We start from the raw sequence: 23,478 nt of genomic DNA on the forward strand, positions 1-23,478 counted from the left end.
AAGAAACATAAAGGCCAAAAGCAAAACTAAAATATGTTGCAGCTTGCCAGTCTTTAGCTATGCTGGCTTTTTCTGTATTTTATCTTTATTTTTACCTTTGCCAATTACTTTCTGTTTTAGGGTGACAACACGTAGGCCCTGTACAGAATGACAGATGATTGTTGCTGGAAACAATCTTTTGTGATGGTTTCCAGAGACAGATGAAAGAATGAGCGATGTACACACGACACAGTTCTGTTTCTATGGAGAAGGAAGGAGGACGAGCATGCGGCACACCGATATGCTCTTCTCAATAAGAGTGAACAGCAGTCGTTCCCAATCAGTAGTGGGATCAATGGGTCCTTTTTGTTCTCATATAAAAAAAAATAAATAAATAAAACTTTTGATGGTATATTTTTCAGATCCAAAGGGAGTAAATAAAAAGTTCATTGCTGAACAGGTTAACTTTTCTTTTACCCACCATTTTCTCCACTGAACTCCGTTGTGTTAAAGAGATACTGGTACCTGTGAAATCTTCAGAATAAGAGAATTTCAAGGGCGTTGGATGCTTGGTCTGCATCTGGTCACTAATTTCATTAAATTTGTTACCTCCCCCCTCCCCCCCATGCTATTTTGTTCTGTAGTGATGTAGATGCAGATAGGAGGAACCATGGAATGCAGTGACAACCACACACCTGAATGTGACAATACCAGCTGAACTGAGTAAACTAAACTTTGTTGGCGGAGAGAAGGAAAGAAGTAGCTGGCTCAGAAAAAAAACTGTTTTTAAACAGCCCCAGAAGAGGAGTAGGCCATGTCCTACAAAAAAAGAATGGGCGGCTGTGCTAGAGAACTGACTTTTCTAGGGGGAAGTTATTTAGCAAATGATTAAAACATCATTTATGGAAAGGAAAATCAGAGAAAGAAAAATGGTTTTGGTGGCCCACTATAATCCAGCTTGAATACCCAGAAACGATGGCAGATGGAGCACCCATCACATGTCAGCACCCTTGTCATACAAGTAGCCATCATCTTCCATGGTCTCCAGTCGTGGCCCCCTTTCTGCATTATGTTGTATTGTGATTTATTATAATTATCTTGTAGTTATATAGTGCTTACTATCCATATTCATGTCACTAACTGTCCCTCAGATGGGCCCACAGTCTAATGTCCCTACCATAGTCATAGTGTTAGGTCCATAAATATTTGAACAGACAACTTTTTTCGAATTTTCGTTCTGTACTTAACCACAATTTACTTTAAATTAAACAACTCAGATGCAGTTGAACTGCAGACTTTCAGCTTTAATTTAGTGGGTTGAACACAAAGATTGCATAAAAATGTGAGGGACTGTCATTGTCATTGTCCATCTGTATTATGAAAATTTATGGACCTAACTGTATGTCATTACCACTTAGGCCAATTAACCTAACTGCATAATTTTTTTTGATTTGGAACTCATGTATTCCTTGGTGTGAAAACTTCCAACGTCACATTTGTCAGGTACCAGGCGGTACTCCCTATAATAACGACATGTCATGTGTAATCAGCCCCAGTGTTTGACTTTCATAGCTAAAGAAAGCTTTAATGTGTGCTGTGCACAAGTCTATCTGTGATAATACTTTACTTTATACGTGGGAAAACAGGAGCCATGCAATCAGTTCAATCTTCTCAGGAACAGTGGTGGTGGAACTGTTTGTGTTTTTAAGGAAGTCACCTGTATATAAATATATATACTGTATATATGATATATAATGTATATAATATATAAGAAACATGTACATTTCATCACATCAGATAACAAGTAATCTCATAGAGGCCTAACTCGACTCGAATGTAACAGAGGGTGATCTTTTGCTGAAATTTGCTAGCAGAGACAAGAAATGACAAACACCAGGATTTACATTACTGAGCACCCTAGTCCTGAAAGTTAATGCTGACCTTGGATAATGCCTGAACTCAGATAACTGCCTCCTTCTACGGAGAAATACAGAATTATTCACAAAAAAAAGGATAACGAAAGAATAATTATTCTTATGTTCCTGTTCCTTTGAAGACAGGGAGGAGGGATAATTCTTAGTTGAATATATATAGACACTCCTGCAATGCCCACCATAAAACACTTACCATAAAACATGAATATGCAAAAAAAGATTGGTTAATTTGAGATGTTTTTTTTCACAACTTCATTTCCTCTATCAGAATAACAAATGGAATAAGTTAGAAGCCGGATGAAGAATTGGTGCTATTACACTTTAAAAGTTTATCAACATTTCAGCCAAACCAGTGGGACATATTAAGGTATCTAATAGCTCACATCTCTAAATATTACCAGTTTTCCAAATTCATATTTAATAACGTCACATATTTAAATAACGTTTTGTTACAAACATATTAAAAACGCATGCAACTACTGGTTACAATACCAATAAGACTCTCCCGACTATAGTGCCTATTTAGCTCAGGTAACATAACACAATTTGATCTGTATATATATATTGCAATTAAACTTCTTTCCTTCGACAGCTTCCATGCTTAGTTACCTTTTTGCTGTCCAACTTTGTTCTATTTTAGTCCACAAATGTATACTAGTTTATACCTATACCTCCCCTATTCTCCCCTAGCCTTCCCATCCCCATCTACCCACCCCCCTTTTGTGTTTATAGTTTAATGTACAGAGACTATTGTTTACAACACTGTTGATCTAAGTTATTCCAGAATTTTTTTATTCTACACTCTGATGTTATTGTTTACCATTGTTTTAAAAGTAAAAATAAATAAAAAATGTTAAAAATACAACAAAAACATGCAAACCTGTTAGAAGCGGAACATTGGTTGCTGAGTTACCCCTATACATCTGATTTAAGACGAAGGGGTGAAATTGTTCCACAAATGGTCCATTTTATTGAGATACTACCAGACAGTTTACATCATTGTCACATTGATTATTTTACATACTTTTGTATGGTGTTTTACGCGTTTCGCACACAGCTTCTTCAGAGGAAACATATGCACATAAAAAGTATAAGAGATGACTGTAACCTTTGCAGTGCCAGACTAGCCAAGCTGCAGGGGATTAAGAACGGCAGAAAAAAAAGAGGAGCCCTTTACCAAAAAACAATACTGCAATACAATACTGCAGTGTCTGCAATACCATGCCAATGTTTTCTATCCCCATTAGGACCAAGGCCATACCATGCAAGGTCTCAGTTTTGGGCAGTCCAAAAAAAATGCTAATCCATCATGCTGAAAAGGACATCATATAAATCTATGTTATAGTATTAGTACTAGTAAAGTATTAGTATACTACTTTTTATTAGATGAATAATACATTTTATTTTATATACATTTTGTATATGTCCACTCAAAAAAAAGGACAACTGAGGTAGAAAGAGGGACAGAGGAAATTGAATCTTAAAGGAACATTCCCTCAAAATCAAGGAGATATGGTTTAATGACTGCATTTCCATCCTTGTTCTCGCAGACACCTCTCGTAATTGTGTCTATATTTGGACCATTTTCTATATACTGAGCATATGAAGTACTGGAGGACTGGGCAATACTGTCTTAGGAACTTTACACTGCTAAAATGTTGGATAAAATGTAAAAACATACTTGCTCCAGTAGGCAGTGGTGTGCTTGTTTTCAGGAAGGGCTGAATGTTTCTTGGAATGTGCAATTACAACAGAACAGACAGGTAAAGACATAATTATAATTGCTCATCAAGTATACACCATGTACATTCACCCTCCTAGAGACCTGTTGGGACTAGACTGTGAATCAATCAAATTTGTGCTGACAATATAGTGACATCAGAGGCTGTACACTGACACCTTATCCCAGGGATAAGGGATAAGGCATTTACCCCTTGCTAAAAAAGTTTATTCATTCTCTGTATTCATCATTTTTAGCCAAGACCTGGATAGAGATTGAGTCTGCAAGGATGGAGACGGGCTCAGCCAGGATTGAGGTGGATAATGCTGAGATCGAGAGGGCTTTAGCCTGAATTGAAGATGGGGTCTGCTGGGATTGATATGGCAGGGGTGTTGTGGGGCGGGCATGGGTGGGAGCGCCATGCCCTCACTTTTTTTGGGAATGGGCATGCATGCCCACTCTTATTTTGCAAAGATCTCTTTGGTGGTCCATGGCTCTGGCCGGTCTGCCCCTGGCAGGGTCAGAAGAACGATCCCCGTTGGGGGGGGGGGGCGCACCGGTCAGAACCACAAACCATGTCACACAAATGGAATAGCAGGCCCAGGGCGGTGGGTGGGTTGTCTCTCTGAACACAACCCACCCACTCTCCCATTGCCGGCTTAGACCTGCGATGGGAGAGAGGGTGGGTTCTGGTATCATGACGTCACCCTGGGGGAAGTTTCTTCCCTTTTGAGTGACACGTAGGCAGAGGTGTAGTGGGGCGGGTACCCTGCCCTCTCTTCCTATTTTACGACTACACCCCTGGGAGGGGGTCAGCTAGGATGCAAATGGCGGTCTTCTGTGATGGAGAGAGCTTTAGCTTGGATGTAGATGTGGGTCTTCTATCAGTGCAAATTATCTTTTGTGATTGTTTTCAGTGAAAGCAGAATGAATGATCGCTGTATACACATCACTGTTAAGTTCTATAGGGAGGAAAGAATGGGGGGATGAGCAGAAGGCACCCTGCTTTCACTGCTGCATTCACCTCTATAGAATATGACTTCAGTAGTGCCCACTTGGTCGTTTAGAGACCTGACGCATGAAAAGCACTCAGGGGGCACCAGCCTTATTTTCACCCTGGCAAAAAAAAGTCCTGGCATCAGAAGTCAGTGGCAACAAAAATAACCTCAGTGGTTATTGGGAGAAAAAAGTTATTTGTATGAAGTCATTGTGCCTATAGCAAATGATCAAACTTATTGCAAAGAATAACTTTGATGACATATATTTCACTGATCATGCACCTTGAAGCACCTTTATCAACCAGCTTTTGGGAAATTGTAAATTTCGGCAAGAAATCATACATAATTTTGTAAATGGTAGTAAGCATTGTATCAAGCGTTTTCACTTAAAATTAATCAGCCCGGGGTGTATGCTGCCACCATAGACAAGAGATTACCAGGCATATAGGACAGTGATGGCATCATAACAACTTTAAGGACATCTTGTGCGTTCCATAAAATCTATACTGCCATGTCTCATTATTCCAAGTTTAATGTACTGTGTGAGGGGTTAGCCAGCATCTAACATCCAGGGCAGAAGTAAACAAGAACACCATGTCTCGGCTTCTCCACCAGCCAAGACATGGGTGTGACCTTGGCTTCTTTCCGAATTAATTACAGAATCTCTATGCTAAATTTAGAAATCAGATCCTTCAGTAGCTTGTGTCAGCTCTTTCTATTGCCAGATGCTGGCAATACCCCCAATCCCCATGGTGCCTGGGAATATAGCAGGTTCCGTAACTATACAAAACTTAGATATAGGTGTGGAAATAATCAGCTTAAAGTGCATGTAAAGCCAACACTTTTTTTTCCAAACCCCTATCAGGTCTGTGTTGCCTCAAAATTTCTGTCCTTGAGACGCAATAAAAAAAAAAAATGGAACTCCTCCAAAGTGAACAGAATTCCCTTTATAGTCTGGGAGAGGTTACAGTGGCTAAGCAAAAAAAATTGCATTTTTGCAGTTTCACAAATTCAGAAGGGACTGTAGTCAAAAATTAAAAAACTTTGACCGGGAAGGTCATTTTTTCCAGAAAAGGACAGGTGATGTCTCTTCTGCAATAAAATAAACATACATGCCTGATCACATTTTATTAAATACAATCACCGGAGCTGCTATCTTCTTCTCTTCTAGGTTTCTTAATCTTCGGCTTTATTATGTCCTGGCACTCCCAGGGGAATGCCAGGATACCCAGCATATCATGGCACTGTACACTAAGTTTTTAAAAAGAAGATTGTGAACAGGTGAGCAAGTTTGTTTTATTGCAGGAGGGACTTTGCCCTTCCCTCTTTGCAAATTTTCAAAGTGGAACAATAGTTCTTTAAGTATCCCAGTCAAAGTTTTAGTTTCTTGAAAGGAAAAGTCACAAAGGGATGCAAGGGATGGTAGGAGTCACAAGAACCTTTATTGTTCAGCAATCACAATACTCTTTCTGTTTTGGTAGTGTTTACAGTTGAATGGGTGTGGAGATCCTATTGGCCTCCATTTGGGCATTTTAACATTAAGTTTTACCCAAATAATCACCTAACATGGGGGACAGCACAGAGGGCTGCTGGCAATGTTATGCCGTTTCAACTGGCAGTGGGTACAAATGGAATGCAAACCTTTTGCTGGAAATCTGCTGTTATGTAGTCATGTTCTGACTTTTCCTCCCATTCCCTGTGGCTGGCGTTGAAGGGATGTTGTAAAGTATTGTTCTCTACTCATGACCTTATTTTACTTCCCACTGTCAAAGTGACTGGAACCAGCTAGATATCACTGAATTATTTTCTGTGCTTTTTTGCAGGGTGTGTTTAGAAAAACATGCAAAGTATGAAGCACTTTTAATAACATCAACAGCATTTTAATAGGATCCATTTGGGACTTAAGGAGCGGCTGCAGGCATGGAGTCATATCTGTCAGTAAATTGCAGATGCTGGCCAAGTAGCATTGCTACTGTGCTGTGATCAGACACCCCTCTTGGCTTATTTATAACAGATTAGTCCACTGCAGCATTTCTCAACCTTTTTAGCATGCAAAACCCTTGAAATAATTCTCAAGTGTTCATAGAACCCCGGCTATATTTGCTTTATCCACAGCTCACTGTACATTAGTGTTTTGCTCAGTACATTGCTGGCAATTGGGAAGAATGTCATCCTTACAGATCATTGGTGTCACTTTTATTGACCGAGGGATACAACCTGATGATTGCTCAAGGAACCCAATCTCTGGAAGAACCCTGACTGAGAAACATTGGTCTACTGAGTGATATTTTAGTTACAGCTCAGGTATCCTGAGCACCTTGATACTCCACACCATAATTCATAACCTGACACCTCCAGGGAGGGGGGCTCCTGGCTTCGTCTCCTCCGTTTTAGGTGTGTCTGCTCACCTTTGTGCATTCTGACAACTCATTTTAAAATCTTAATAAATAACTAATAAGCATTCATCAATGATTTAATACAATATAAATACAAGATCCAGCAGGTGGTATGAAAAACCCTCATGATCATCCCAGCAGGTGTGACAGATCCCTGAAAGCTGGAATAGACAGTAACTTTATCCCTGTACACATGTTAGAATAATGTTGCAGGAAACTACTTCTTCTGATCGCAGAAAAGAATGAATGAGTGCAGCGTACAACTCTGATCAATTTTATAGAGAGGCATGGGAAAGGAGAAATGAGTGCCACCCTGCTGTGTTCTCACCCATAGGAATTGTCAGCCATTATCCCCACTCGGTCATTAGTTGATCCTCCAGGACGAAGTGAAGATTTATGTTGGGGATGTCCGGAGGAGTCCTCTTTAATTTTTCCACAGCCTCAATATTATTACACTGGAATCATGCGATGCTCTAATGTGGTCACCATGTACCAGGGAGTAAACACCCAAACTGTATTAAAGTCATATCTATAACAAAAAGTGCTACCTATAATAAAAACATCATAATACTTAAATTGGTTTGTGTGGCATTACAAAAACATAGCAATGTTCTTCAGATCCTAGAGCCATTGGCTTTGGGTTAACAAAACATTATTATAGTACAATGATGAGCCCAGTAAATATTGCTATGGAATTCATATTTAATTCTAGCTGGAAGAAAAGTTTTTGGGTGTGTCTGATCACGCATATTATGATTTCTCTTTAGTGTGCCTGGCCAAAAAATAACAAAGAAGCAGGGCCATGGGTAATTCCTGAATGCAAAGACAGCACAAACAGTGTCCTTTTGTTCTTATACTTCAATCAAGTCTGTACCTGGAGAAGCAAGATCAACAGAAATCAGTGGAGGGAGGAGGAGAGGAGCGCGGAAAGCAATATAAATAGAGAAAGAATAGAAAATATTGGAGAGGAGGGTAAAGAGGATAGAGTTAGAATAATAAAAGGGAGGACACAGGGAGGCGCAAATTGTGCCTCAAACCCCCCTCAGCCAAACAGGGATCCCTACAACAGCCAAGGTGTTATGGAGGGACCCACTGTGTAGGGTCCCCCTGTTGCCCGTATTTGCCCCTGGATAATAAAGAGGAAAAAGCACAGAGGGGAAAGTAAAAGGGAAAATAGAGGAGAGTGGAGAACACAAAGAGAGCAGAGTAGATAGGAAAGGAGAGCGGAGAGAATAGAAAGATGAAAGGAGAATGGAGAGAATTGATTAGGAGGATAGAGAGGGGAGAGGAGTTAGGAGAAGAAAGAGAAGAGAGGGTAATGGAGAGGATAGATATGATAGAGAGAAGAGAGTGGTGAGAAGAGGAGAATGTAGAGAGGAAAGATAGGAGGGGACAGGAGAAGAGAGGAAATGGAAGAAAAAAGTGAACTGGAAAGCAGAGTGGGTAAAAAAATAGGAGAGGAATTATTATTATTATTATTATTATTATTATTAATAAACAGGATTTATATAACGCCAACAAATTACGCAGCGCTGTACATTAAATAGGGATTGCAAATGACAGACTAATACAGACAGTGATACAGAAGGAGAGGACCCTGCCCCGAAGAGCTTACAATCTAGTAGGTTGGGGAATTTCACACACAATAGGATGGGAGATATGTAGTGGTGGAAAGTAACGATGGTTTCAAAAGACAGAAGAAGATGGGTAGGCAAGTTTGAAAAAATGAGTTTTGAGCGCTCTTTTAAATGAGCAGAAAGAAGGAGCAAGCCGAATAGGACGAGGAAGACCATTCCAGAGCATATGGAAAGCATAAAGAAGGGAGCGTGGAGAGAATAGAGAGAGGAGAATGGAGATTAAGAAGATAGTAAGAGGAGAGAGGTGACAACAGAAGAAAGTGGAGTGGATAAAAAGGAGAGAAAATGAGAGAGGAAAACAGAGTTAAAAAAAAAGAAAAGGGGGAGAGCATAGAGACATGAGAATAGAGAGGAGTGGTGGAGAATGTAAAGAAGGGTAAAGGAAAAAGTGGAGATGTAGAGTGGCAAAGATGAGTGTGGAGAGCATTGAGACAATAGAGATGTGGAGAGAATTGGGAGGGACCGGATTAAGCACAGATAGACAGGAGGAAGAGGGGGTGAGAAAACAAGAGACAATAATAGAAAACAGGGAAATTGGGAGTGCTGATTTAATATGCTTAAGAAAGGATTCCTTTCTACTAGAAATGTGCAGTGGTAAAATAGAGGTCTGAATTTTGCCTGACCCAATTGCTCCAGACGGCCCACTTTAAAGTATGGTACAGGTCAGCTAGAAGTTGTTGGACTTGTTCTGTCATGTTTAAGGGATTTTGTAGCTTGTCCAAGCCACTTCTTCAGTTCTTAGGAGTGTCAGGAAAATGCTCCAGTATTTAAATCCACATGAGTAACACAGACACCCCTAATCCAAATACAATGTTAATTGTCTAAGTGTATTTAATCATTTCATCCTGGGAAATTTTAGGACTGCATTGTTCTAGTTGCACCAAGTCTGCATAGGTGTTCATTTCTTGATTCACAGTTCTGAATGTGTAAATGTTACCTGTCTGGGTATAAATGCTGTCGTATTTAGCTGACACTCATTAAACTTGAAGAATTGGCTTGGATGAGCTCTAAAATGTATTTACTTTACAGGAACGGGTTCAGAATAATATGACTTACTCCTATTGGCTGTACCATGAATTTGGTAACTGAGAACCTTTGTGGACACTTGCTCCAATTTTTTCTTATGGGTAAAAAAATCTTTGGATCCCTAGAGATGATCAGAAACTTTCTTGATCTAGATCAGTGTTTCTCAACCAGTGGTCCATGGAATCCTAGGGTTCCTCCAGAGGTTGCTAGGCGTCATAGAGCAATTTGTGACCCTCAAGTCAGTTTAAGTGACACCATTTATCTTTTTGGCTATCTGTAAGAGTGACGTTATTTCCACCACCCAGCAATGTAAGAGGCATTTATCCTCCTGACCACCACACTAATGTACTGGAGGCTATGGATATAGAAATTATAGCATGGTTTCCCCATTTTTTTCCCGAAGGTCCCCCCTGTGTTTTCATGGGTATACTCCAGGCTTCCCCCAAAATTGACTTTGGACTATTAAAAGACGTATGACTATGATAGGAACATTAGATTGTGAGCCCCTTTGAGGCACAGCTATTTACATGACTGTAAAGTTTGTAAAACCCTGTGTAATATGGCGGCACTTTATAAATAATGGATAAAAATATTAATGAAAACCTGAAAGTAATATTAAGGGTTCCCCCATGTCAAAAAGGTCAAGAAAAACTGATCTATACAATCTTAAAAAATTAATAACAGGTCACATTTTTTGTAATTTTAAGCAATCTTCAGCCATGGCTAGAGCCATGGAATTTTAATCCATATTTGCACAGCTAATAATGTAGAGATGACTTCCCATATACACAAGTAAAACCTATACCTAGGAATCTAAACTCTTTGGCTGCGTACACATGTTCAATAATTGTCATTGAAAAAGGAATTTTCAATAATAGACTGCTAAAATATCAGACCACAAAATCCTCTTTATTTATTTAACTTGATAATATAAAAAGCGAAACATTATAAACAAATAGAGCTTAATAAAAATAAACTATCATGGAGTGTGTGATAAAAACAAAAAGTAATACGCTTTCATATCAGTAACAAAACCATTGTATAGGATGATATACTTTTCAGGAATATGAGTGGCAGTGCAAGCAAATATTATTGAGAAATAACAGTGTCCATTACCTATAAAAGTGTTCAAAGGAACCAATTACATTTTATGTTTATTCTCTATACGGGTATCTATATTACATTGAAATATTTGTGGAAATTAAGAATGTTCCTTTAGACAGTCTTATAAAATCAACCCATTATGTTATTTTAATTCTCCAGGTAAATATATGAAAACTCGTTTTTTCCTGCTTATATTGCTTTACATATCAAGGAATAATGTTGTATTCAGTTATTGCAATAGCAAAGTATCTGCGCTCTCTCCCCTTCACTTGCATTATGATCATTTGTCATTCGTGGATCTGCCAGGATGGTACACGTGCCAGACTCTCATCGTATATTAGCCCTGAGCCGATTATGGGACGAGAACTATTGCACCTCTGTACATGGCCAAAGCTGCAATTACATACTGGCGTTTAGACCCCTGGAATAAGGGACAACATTCTATGGAACTTTTCACAATGATCCCAATTATTGCCAGGGGTCACAGAAGTGGCAGGATACAGATCTTACAAAACCATTGGTATCTGCGGGCCACCCAGTATCCCCAATCACTATGCTTGTTCAACAATTGTTTATATTGTTTAGATAGAAAGCTGCCCGGTGGTATTATAGCACCCCCTGCCACCCCCAACCATTCCCTCTGCATGGCTGCAATGCTTCAAACCGAAGGCACGCTTGACAGGTAATGGCAACTGCAAGGCAACCTCATCACCCATGTAGGCAAATCTATTCTGCATTAAAAATAAAATTACAAAATTTTTAACACGTCCTCTAGCTGGCAGGATATTCTACAGGATATAGGGGTTAAATACCTTTTGCCAAAAACAGGCAAACAGTTGTGCAGGAATAAAAACACTTAGACACCACTTTTGTTTTTATATATACTTTTTATATATCTTTTTATATATCTTTTGCTCTGATAATCTGAATCATTTATTTTTTATCCAAAAAAGCTGCAAATGAAAATAAAACCCTATAAAATCTGAAGGTATGTATCATTGTAATTTGGATATGGAAGGTAAAGACGGGCTAATGGTAAAATTCACCAGTGCCATACTTTGAAAGCCTGAACCATTAATGAGCATCTGTGTTCCTCAGGAACTAGTGATTAATCTAGGCCTGTGTCAATTTCACAAAAAAAAACAAAACTAAAAGTAGCTGGAAATGACTGGTGGAGGCCACCATATGGTTTACTTTTAAATAGATAAAAGTACCAGGTGGCTTCAGACATATTGGTTGCCTATTGGCTATTTTATTGCCTATTGGACAATCCAGCATTCTGGCTAAACCGGCATCACTGGATGATAGAAGATAGATATTTGCTTGGTTTGAAAAAAAAAAACAAATAAAACAAAAACATAATAACAGATTTGATTTTGGGTGGGAATAATATGCATAGCAGGAGCTCAGAGAAGCCTGGCCACCCACAAGGATACGAGGATAGCAATGAAAGATGCCAATGAGGCCGAGGTTGTGACGGCTGAATTGCAAAGGTCTGTAGCACAGCACTCAGGTGTAGTTTTCACTTTAATACCGGTGTATGTTTCTTCAGATTCTTGGAGACACTGGGTGGGGGCTGCACAGGACTTTTTCTTCAAATACAAGGATCCTACAACAAAATAGACAGGAGAAGCAATGTAAAGCATGTCATCATACATGTACTGGTAAAACTCATTACCCCCCTAGCGTTCTAATTCCGTCCAAATTTATTTTACATTGTAGGCTAAAATTCTTAGGCATAACTCACTGAAATATGTCCAATATTTATTACATTTGATATTAAACACAAAGTTCTGTTAAAAAAAAAATAGGTAAACATGTAAGTGGACAGTAGCAAATAAATATATATATAATATATCTATATCTATATTATATGAATATTTCTTTGTCTTGAATCCAATACAAAATTATTTGAATTTCCCGCCGATCCTCCAGCCCCGCACCAACGCATGCATCGTCACCGGTAAACCCCGGAGAACATCTCTGCATTCGCTGGCTGGAGATCGAAGAAGATGGGCGTGTCCAGAGGACATGCAGGGACAACCAGGACAACGGGGGACGACAACGGAGCAAGGTAATCGATTTTTTTTTTAAGTTAAAGCTACCCCGAGAGTCACACTCGGGAATACCGCTAGGGGGGTTAAAATAAAATTATGGCATGCCAATGAAAAGAAAAAAAAAGGAAATGTGCAGTGGCACTTTATTATAAGTGTTTCTGCATTTGAGTTTTACTCATGAGTCATAACCCCCTACAAAGTCCCAGAAATGCCTTTTGATTCTGCCAAGTCCACTGAATAAAGCTTTGAATATTGGGAAGGCAACAATACTGCACTGTTGTCAATCTCATAGAAGCTGTTCTGTTTGCATTACAGTGGGATGGGAAAATGTTGCTGGGGGTGTGGCTGTCAGGATTGCACCCAGCTACACCCAGTCCCGCCTACTGCTTTTTGGATTGGTAGCACAGTTTTGCTGCTGAAACCCCTCCCACTGTGAGCTGCAGTATCTTGGAAGTGAGTGTGTGAAACACAGAGAAAGATTTGGTTCAGTCAGAGAAAGTAAAGGCGGGGATAGAAATCCTTTTTGTGACCTAAATACGTGTCTTTGGAAAAACATTCAACCTTACTTCTTGCTCCGGTGACAACCGTAACGTTTTGCAATTAATATAACTTTATATACCACTGACAAGCAAAGGGGGTGAATCTCCCCAGCAATGAGTAAAAGGAAGTAGTGGGGGTTAGTATGAGTAGGAAAGGGTTTGATTTAAAAAAAAAAAAAAAAAATGGCCTTGTGCATCCCTCAATGAGCAATGTGAGAGATTCTCTTTAATGCGTATCTAAAGCCAAAACCGATGCATGCTGCTGAATTGAGGGTAACATACCCACACTTGCTGTCTCTGTCAGGCATACTTCAAGTAGTCCACAGGTTTTTGTTTGAGGGAAAGTGCATGTGCCAAATCCACAAGTGTAACATTCCATGGCTCCACCTGTTTGAATAAACAAAATACTGTTAAAAGACAGTTATGGGACCATTACCCCTATAATAGAGGTGCTTGGAGTGTAGCACTATTTACATCTATGGATGGCTACTTGAGGGCATTGTTCCTATGTTCTTTCCCAGTAACAGGAATAGCAAGTAAGCACAAATCTCTTTTATAGGAACCAAGAAAACAATGTTTTGACCATTTTCCGTTACATGTAAATATGACATGATAATCAGATATGGAGAAAGGACAGAACAGAGGGGTTTTAAGATGGCACTCAAAAAATATCTTTAAAAAGTACAAAACTTTATTATAACAATAATATAAAAGTGCTATAAGTCAACATGTTAAAACATTTAGTTGTAAATAGACCCACTTCACAAGTACATCCTAATAGATGGTCCAAACAGCAATATGTGTCCATTTACAATTACCGTATTTTTCGCCGTATAAGACGCTCCAGAATATAAGACGCACCCAATTTTAAAGGAGGAAAATCTAGAAAAAAAGATTCTGAAAGATTATTCCCCTTCTGATCACTCATGTGCCATTCATACCGATATTCCCCTTCTGATCACTCATGTGCCATTCAAATTCCCTTTCTGATCACTCTGTGCCTTTCAAATTCCCTTTCTGATCACTCTGTGTCATTCAAAATTCCCTTCTGATCACTCTGTGTCATTCAAATTCCCCTTCTGATCACTCTGTGCTTTTTTTCCACTGTACGGCAGTTAGGACAGGGAACAGCAGGTGGCGCTGTGCCGGCTTCTTTCGCTCTGCTTTACAGACAGAAGACACAATGCCGCCAGAGAGGAGAGAAGACACACGCTGCATGCAGCCAGAGACACACGCAGGATCGGGTATCGGGTGAGTATATTATTTTAATTATTTTATAACACATTTGTCGTATAGGACGCACTAACTTTCCCCCCCAGTTTTGGGGAAGAAAAAGTGCGTCTTATACGGCAAAAAATACGGTAAATTTTTTAACATGTTGACTTAGCACTTTTATATTATTGTTGTAATGAAGTTTTGTATTTTTTAAAGATATTTTTTGAGTGCCATCCTAAAAGTCTTCTGTTCTGTCCTTCTACATATCTCATATCTAATTTAGGCTGAGCACACTTTACATTTATGTACATTCATATTTGAGCTCCCTTACGCCACTTCCATTACCCCCCTCATCCCTGACATGATAATCAATCTATTAAGACATCAAAACATCTCATGTTCATTGGAACCCCATTTAATAGGGAAGTGTTAAAATTCCCTTTGTTTTGCTGTACATAAAAAAAAAAAAATCTAACTTTCTGTTTTGGAAAGAGGAAATCTCACAAAAAACAGGGGGATTCCATCCTAAACAGCAGTCACCAGCAAACTTACCCCCATTGGATTATTCCAGCATTAGTTGCTTTGGTTAGAAGTTTGTAATTTTCTATCCTTCTACATTTCAGGTTAACCCCAAAATTTATCCATATCTTAACCTAAACCACTACATTCATTTTTTAAACTTGTGTTTTGGGATATGGTGGTTGGGTATCCCAATGTCGTCCCCAGGTTAACAAACTGCAGTTACCTTGAGATGAAGCTTGTGTTGTACTTCAGGAATAAGTAGTTTGTGAACTACATGGATGGACTTATTGTGCAGATTGTCCTACACTGGATTCTCTGAAGACCCTGGAAAATATTGACATATTGGCATTCTTCACACCCAATCCATGAATGAGGTGGGACCTGGACATCACAGATGTTGCACCTTGCCTAGAATTCAAACTTTTCCCTCCCCAATGTTTTATATGTAAACGTATTTGCTGCATTCCTCTGTTGTGGAATAATCATGCGGGGGATCATAAAATGGAGAGTTCACCATCAGCGCCCTTTTCAGATGCCTTTAAATTACCAAGCACAGCCGAATCCACTCAAGCCATTATTGTGTTATAATACTACAACCAGAATAGGGATAGTTCTTTACAAATTGATAATGTGGGTTTGTTTTTGTAGTCTGATTTATAAATCAGTCCTAGCAGGGATAAATTAATATATCTGAACTTACTAAAATTTAAAATCTTGGTTTGTTTGTCAGCTGCAGGTTTATTCAAAGATACAATTTCCAAGTTTTATACATTTATCATTGTTACCAAGACCAATATACATCAAACATTGTTCCATTTTTTATTACACTTTGGGATCTACTTATAAAACAGGGATCTGACATTTCCTCAGACAATAGCAAACATTCAGGTTTATGGGCCTGATTTATTAAAGCTCTCCAAGCCTGGAGATGATACACTTTCATCAGTGAAGCTGGGTGATCCAACAAACCTGGAATGGATCTGGTCCAGGATTTAAAACATTTGCTAACAAATAGCAAATTGCAGGTTTGCTGGATCACCCAACTTTACTGATGAAAGTGTATCCTCTCCAGCCTTGGAGAGTTTTAAGAAATCAGACCCAATGTGTTTCAGTGGCAGTAATTGGTTCCCACCAGAGAATATTTAAAGAAATGCCAGATTCTCTGTTTCATTAATAGACCCCCTTGTGATTTATTCCAATACAGGTGCATCAGGGCGGTGTGTTGAGGTTCCATTCCCAATAAATGCCACCAGAGCTAAAGCATCTAATGTGACTTGTGAGTACTGGTGTGTAAAAGCAGCCCTAGAACTCCACTCAAGTGACATTGCCTAGGCTGAGATGATGCACTGAGTCTGCTGCAGACAGAGGGAAGCCTTACTTTAGTCTTTTCTCCCCTTGGAATTGCATTACAATATTGTAAATTTATTGCACGTCACAAGGAAACAAGTTGCAGCAACAGCTGATCTGTGTCAGAGTTTTGTAAACATTCCTAAAGACTGCTCCAAATCTAGGATTGGCCTAATTGTGCCATGTCCAAGATGAAATCCCTGACCCTCACAAGAGAAAAGCAGATGAACCAGTAAGGACAGGTAAGAGAATACCTAGAATTTCACCTAGCATGCATACAGTATTCCTCCCCCACCCTTACGCCAGATTCTTTGCTGAATTTAGATCCAGAGGAGGACTGACAGAAGTTTACAAGGGCCCTAGGGATCTCTTATGTCTGTGATCTGTATAGGGACATGTAGATACATGGGAAGTCTGGGAATTTTAATCTTCACGTCTGCACAAAAAAGCATTTGTAAAACAGAAGGAATTTACGTGTCTCGCTTTGATCACAAACCTACAAATGAAGGGGTTTGTTTTATAATAGCAGAAAATACTCCCCCTGCCGCTCTCTCCGCTCCTCCAATGACCTACTAATGACTTCCTCACTCATAACCTCATCACACGCACGTTTACAAGACTTGTCTAGAGCTGCTCCAACTCTCTGGAATGGTCTCCTCGTCCTATTTTGGTTGCTCCTACTTTCTGCTCATTTAAAAGAGCACTCAAAACTCATTTTTTCAAACTTGCCTACCCGGCTTCTTCTGTCAATTGAAACCATCACTACTTCCCACACTACATATCTCCCATCCTATTGTGTGTGAAATTCCCCCACCTACTAGATTGTAAGCTCTTCGGGGCAGGGTCCTCTCCTCCTGTATCACTGTCTGTATTAGTCTGTCATTTGCAATCCCTATTTAATGTACAGCGCTGCGTAATATGTTGGCGCTATATAAATCCTGTTTATTAATAATAATAATAATAATAAAGGATAGAATCCAAAGTGCAATGCGTTAATGATGGCCAACAAGCCTGAAACAGCTTTATGTGGTCCCGAATAAATGGCTCTATAATATCTGGGGGTCCCTGTACTGTTCCAGGTACAATTTTGGCTTTAGAATATAATAAGTTGATTTCTATGACAGTTCCCACTAATCAAAAATGAATAATAAACCCCAATTCTGGGGGACCTGCAGAAACTTTGTTTTTGCCAAAGAAATGTTAAAAATGTATGTACTCCCTAGACAGAGAAGAGATAACCTCTTTCACCACCTTTCTAATCCTCATTTTGACAAGCGAAAACTTGTTTGGCATCCAACACTTTTAGGAGTGTCAGGAGCCGAGCCTTGCCCAGCTGCCCTTTGCTGTTCCATTTTCCAACCTCTACATTATTGCAGGCTATTGTAGGCTGGTAGATGGAATGACAGTACTCTATATATATATGCTCAGAACTCTCTGCAACCAGATAGCAAAGATCAGTGGCTCAGTAGGGTGGGGGAGTATGAACCTTTTTCTTTGAGCCTACAAAGGATCTACAGTGCTTTGTAATATTGATGTAGTGCTTATGGTGGGGGTGTGTGTGTCCTTTTTTTCAACTGTGTATGTAATGTGAGCTTTAGCTATATGGGTTCTCTTTTCTCTTTTCCTCTTTTCTCAGCAAAACTACAAAAATAACTGGTGGTACAATGGAGGGAGGGGTGGGGAAGTTTGTATGATTCCTTTTGTTTGCATTAATCCATTTTTATGTTTTTTTAAACTAGTTAGAAGATTGCTTTATGATGCATTTTAGTAGTTGTGATGGTGCATTTCTTTTGTCTGATTATCCAGCTGTGTTTGTAATGTGAGCTTTAGTTATGGAGGTTTGTAAACAGCATGGAGTTTTCTGTGAAACTGTAAAATTACCCAGTGGTGCAATGGGTTAGGATGGATGAGGAGCAGAAGAATATACTTTTTTCTTTGCAGGGAGACACTTTTTAAAGTTTTGTGAACAAATGAAAAGTTTGACACTGGTTTAATAAATAGAAGGGGGGATTTTGATTACTTTAAGCCAACCTCACCATCCCGTTTGGATACTTTGTAATGTCATGCAATTCAGCATTACAGAAAAGAGCCCGTTCCATTTCAGATTTATAGGACCTTATATGGAAGCTTGGAAAGTGTTTATGAGCACGGAACACAACTTTTTGTTGTATGAATATTTATTAAACAGAAGAACCTTGAAATATGGCCTTAGGGTTGAAGGATCAAATGATTACTATGTTCCTTGATACAGGCTACACCCGTTTATTACCAGCCATGTTAGGTAATTACTAGTTATCCTTTTACAAATAATTTCTGTTTGCCTATTACAAGAAATGGAATAATACAGATTATCATATAATGGACTGCGGAGAACATTATATATACTATTTGCTTGAAATGCAGAGAGACTTTCGATGTCTTATCAGTGTCTAAAGGCAGCCAGGCAAGGAAAATCATAGGGATTGAGTTACAGGGGCTCCAAGATTTACTTAAAGGTAAAATATGTTGTAAAGTTTAAAAGATCTTTATTTGTATAAAACTTTTATGTAAGAAATATTTAATTTAGGATGTAAGAGAACACTGACATCTCCCTTCTAAATGTTCTTAAATATCCAAATTTGTATTTACTTTTGATTTTTAACATGGAAGAACTCCTTAAAATAACTTTCAGGTCACGGATCACAGTCAGTGAGAAGAATGCATCTAATATTGCTGGCCAGTGAGAAGATTATCACCCTTACAGATAGCCAGAAAGATCATTGGTGTCATTTAAACGGAAGCACTAAATTGTTCATGGAACTCCCAGCAACCTCTGGAGAAACCCTAGGATTCCACAGAACCCTGGTTGAGAAACCCTGGCTTAGAATCTTATTCATTCCGAATATTTGCATGTTAAAATTCCTTTAACTTAGGGGATCTCAGGACCCTTTGGAAGAAATATTCAAGTACTTGCAATCATCTGGATGGGGCACCTTTACCAGGTAAAATGAGTTTACAGAATTTTTTAAAATACATACAGCTACGTACACACTTCCAATTATTATCGTTGGAAAACGAACGACGAACGTTCATGCACGATATATACGAAAAAAAACATCTTAAGTAAAAGTAAACACAGACATAAAGCCTTGTGTAAAAATGTAAAAATAGAAATAACCTGTAACAAAACTATAATGTAAGTAAAAAAAATATATATACAAAACAAAAATGAAACACTAATAATACTTTAATACTGAAAACCTAAAAAAATAATACAATTCTGTGCAGACTTACCCAGATGACAGGCCAGGAGTCCAAAGAAACAAATTACAATCCACTTGTTCATTTTCTTGAAGAATAAGTTTTATATAACTGAGCAGTAGGTAGTGTGTGTCTCCTTCTTCTTCTTCTAGCACTCTGCTCCTTAATACCTAGGACCCAAAAGTCTTTTAAAAGAGGGCTTGTCCTTTTCAGAACGACTCCACCTAGTGATGTTTGAGGAAGGTTATACAATAAACACATTTCCACGCTCGCAGCTATGACGTTGGGTCTTTGTGCTGTCTTGTTTAGCACAAGGTATATCTGTGCTCCTTGCTGACTCATGAACACAAATATTATATAAAATATAATATATACATATTCAATTACACAGCTCAAAAAAAAAAAAATTCACTTGCCAAGGATTTTTTTATATATTTAGTGTATTTCAGGTCTGCTTTTCTTGAAGAACTCAAATTTCTGGTAAAAAAGAAGTTGTTTAAATGACCCTAATGTATTTTGCTACATTTGTGGTGAATATTCCCAGCAAAAATAGGGAAGACAGAATTTGTGAAACAAGCATATCTTGCATATTTTGGTAATAAACTGGGAGACCAAGATAAGTATTGGGCTCTCCATATGGTATGCAAAACTTGTGTAGAGTGTCTACGTCAGTGGAAAAATAGAAAGCTGAAAAGTTTGAAATTTGGTGTACTTATGGTATGGCGAGAGCTCAAAAATGATTGTTATTTTTGTGCTGTGAATGTAAAAAGTTTGAATTGTTACAAAAAAAAAGTGGGAGAACCCTGATTTGGAATCAGTATGACGACCTGCACCGCATGGTGCCGATATTCCCATACCAATGTTTAGTACACTTGCTGATATTCCTTGACTGAGGTATGCCAGAGCATTTTTAACATACTTGCACCACTTACTTCACCCCTTTTCACCCTTCCCCTACCTTACAATAACACACTGACACCTGCGGTATGGTAAAATTGGCCCTAAGACCGTTTATTACCATAACAATTTAAATAACTGAAAATATTACAAATGACCAATATAATTATTTAAACTTTATATAATATATAATAAAATTATTTTAAACTTTATTCACTATAACATTATCCCTCTCAGGTGACAAGTCCTTGACAGGTCTTAACTCCATTTAACCACATTAACCCTGGATCTGCGTTTAAATTGATATATCTGTCATGCTCCCAGGAGCCACGCTACAGCCTCGGGAACGATATCAATCCCGCATCTCCAAACCAAAGTTAACCACTTAACCCTCCATTACCAATTTTGGAGACCTCATACCAAAGATGGCTCTCCACACTTCAAAACTTTACACCCATGTCCACAAACCCCTATGTCCTTGAGGACCTCACACCACCACTGCACAAGTGTGACGCCTTCCACTTGCATGCCCCTCCACACCCGATGTGCCCACTCTATCCCCTCTTGCTATCCCAGTGACCACAAATCAATCCCTACTGCATTCAAGTGCAGTCCATCACCCCTCAAATGTAGTGGAAAATCTGCCTCAAATTCTCTGTGTCTCAATCCCTCCATTTCTGGCAATGTACCTCCCCATCTCCCTGTTCACCTTCGCCCTGGCCTTATTTAGCTGAACCACCGACCTTACCTGCCTCCTACATGTCCTGGCCACTATGTCTGACCCCACCACTATAAAGTTTGGAAAGGCTGTCTGTAGTTTGGAAAGGCCGTCCGTCCGTCCATAGGTACGCAGGAAATCCCATTTGATATCGTTAATGAGTTCCAATATAGACCTGACCCCCAAATAATTTTCACCCGCATGAATTATAACCACATCAAGTGACCTATCCAATCTAGCAAACTTATTGATCTCTGGTAACACTCTGCTCCATAACATTTCTGGTACCCCAATCCACCGAAGTACCCCCTCCTCACGGGAGATCCCACCTCCCAATCTGTTTGATCACCTCCTCACCCAATCCCTATCTAGCCGCCTTAGTAGCTGCACCAATGCGGAATGAGTAAGATGCATATTCCTTTTTCAGCAGCCCCTCTGCCCTTGAACTTTTCTGAAAAACTGCCAAAAATTGATACCTGGACACTGATGCCTCCACAGACCCGCTCCTCGCGCCACCTCGTCTCTGTTCACTTCTCTACGCCATGAAAGTGCCACCAGCTGCACCTGGGGACTGGCCGGCGCCCTCACCGGTTGTCTCACCGCGTCGGGCCTCCACTTCCACTGCTCCACAGCTCCTCATCCTCGGGAAGGCCATCTGCTTCCACATCCCTGCCCATCCTGTACGCACCCTGGGCCTTGGGAACCCCCGGTTTGCTCCCCCTTGGGCTCCACATTGTTTGAGGATTCCTGCAGTGCCCCCTGCTACTCCAGTAGTGGCTTGTTTCATGGGGCAATCTGGAGGGTCCCTAATGGGGCTCCCATTGCGGTGGCGCCCTGGGGACCTCTGAACTCATGCGCTCCACAGGCCTTGCCCTCGAGACCGTGCCAAAGCGGGGTCTGGACCACCCGATCATGGCATTCATTTGTTCTTCTAGCTATCCAGGACCCTGGGACATCGCAGTAGCCTACAGCTGGGCCCATAAAGCGTCAAGAGAAGACATGGTAGATAAAGCACAGATTTATTTCCCTTCCAACTGGCAAATGTCTGACCTCCTCTCTTTTCTCTCTATTTTCTAAACCTAATTTCATCCCTCCCTTTGCTTTCATCAATGACCTATCTTCTATTCAACCAAACCACTCACACCCCCTTTCATCACAAAACCTATTGGCCTACCTCCCTCAATCATGCTGGCACCCGCCTATCTCCCTTGTCGCAGGCTTCTGGGGCCTGACTGTATCCGACATGGAGGATATACAGGGTTTGGAGTGCAATCAACAAGTTAGCAGTGGAAATAAATATGAAGGAAGTGTTTCATCAAACCAGCAGTTCCCCCAAGGGAAGCTCAAAGGTTTAATACGTGACCTACGTCTGTCAAAACAAGCATCTGAACTTTTAGCATCCAGGCTAAAAGAAAAGGACTGTCCTAGACGGGAGGTTAAAATAACAGTTTGTAAGACAAGAGAGCTGACACTCCTACCATATTTCAGTGAAGATGGAGACTACGTGTACTGTTGTAACATCCCTGGAGACTACTAGCCCATATGTGATTACCAGAATACCGAGCAGAAGCCGGGCCGCTTTTCATGGACAGTTCCACTCCAAGTTTGAAATCTGTTTTACTGCATAATGGCAACTTCTTTGCATCAGTTCTAATCGGTCACTCAACAAAACTTAAAGAATATGAAAATATCAAATGATCTTACAAAAGCTTTGCCATCATGAACACCAGTGGTCCATATGTGTTAATTTGAAAATGGTGAACTTCCTACCTGGACAGCAAAGTGGATACACAAAGTACCCATGTTTCATCTGCTTGTGGGATAGTAGAGCAAAGCAGGATCACTGGAAAAAAAGTGACATGGCCTCCAAGGGAAAACATGCCATTGTAAACCATGTATTCAGTGCAAGGTATATCTGTGCTCCTTGCTGACTCATGAACACAAATATTATATAAAATATAATATATACATATTCAATTACACAGCTCAAAAAAAAAAAAAATTCACTTGCCAAGGATTTTTCTATATATTTAGTGTATTTCAGGTCTGCTTTTCTTGAAGAACTCAAATTTCTGGTAAAAAAGAAGTTGATTAAATGACCTTAATGTATTTTGCTACATTTGTGGTGAATATTCTCAGCAATAGAGAA

At 39.5% G+C, this 23,478-nt stretch overlaps 1 long non-coding RNA gene across 1 annotated transcript; it reads right to left on the reverse strand.

The window, feature by feature from the left end:
* Window positions 1-10,578: 10,578 nt before the first annotated feature.
* On the reverse strand, window positions 10,579-19,903 carry LOC140343496 (uncharacterized). Its single transcript, XR_011923350.1, has 3 exons — window positions 19,748-19,903; window positions 13,673-13,777; window positions 10,579-12,403 (listed from the first exon to the last, which is right to left on the reverse strand). It is a non-coding gene; the product is annotated as an uncharacterized lncRNA (long non-coding RNA).
* Window positions 19,904-23,478: the final 3,575 nt, after the last annotated feature.

The sequence above is a fragment of the Pyxicephalus adspersus genome, chromosome Z, assembly GCF_032062135.1.
Source record: "Pyxicephalus adspersus chromosome Z, UCB_Pads_2.0, whole genome shotgun sequence".
NCBI lineage: Eukaryota > Metazoa > Chordata > Amphibia > Anura > Pyxicephalidae > Pyxicephalus > Pyxicephalus adspersus.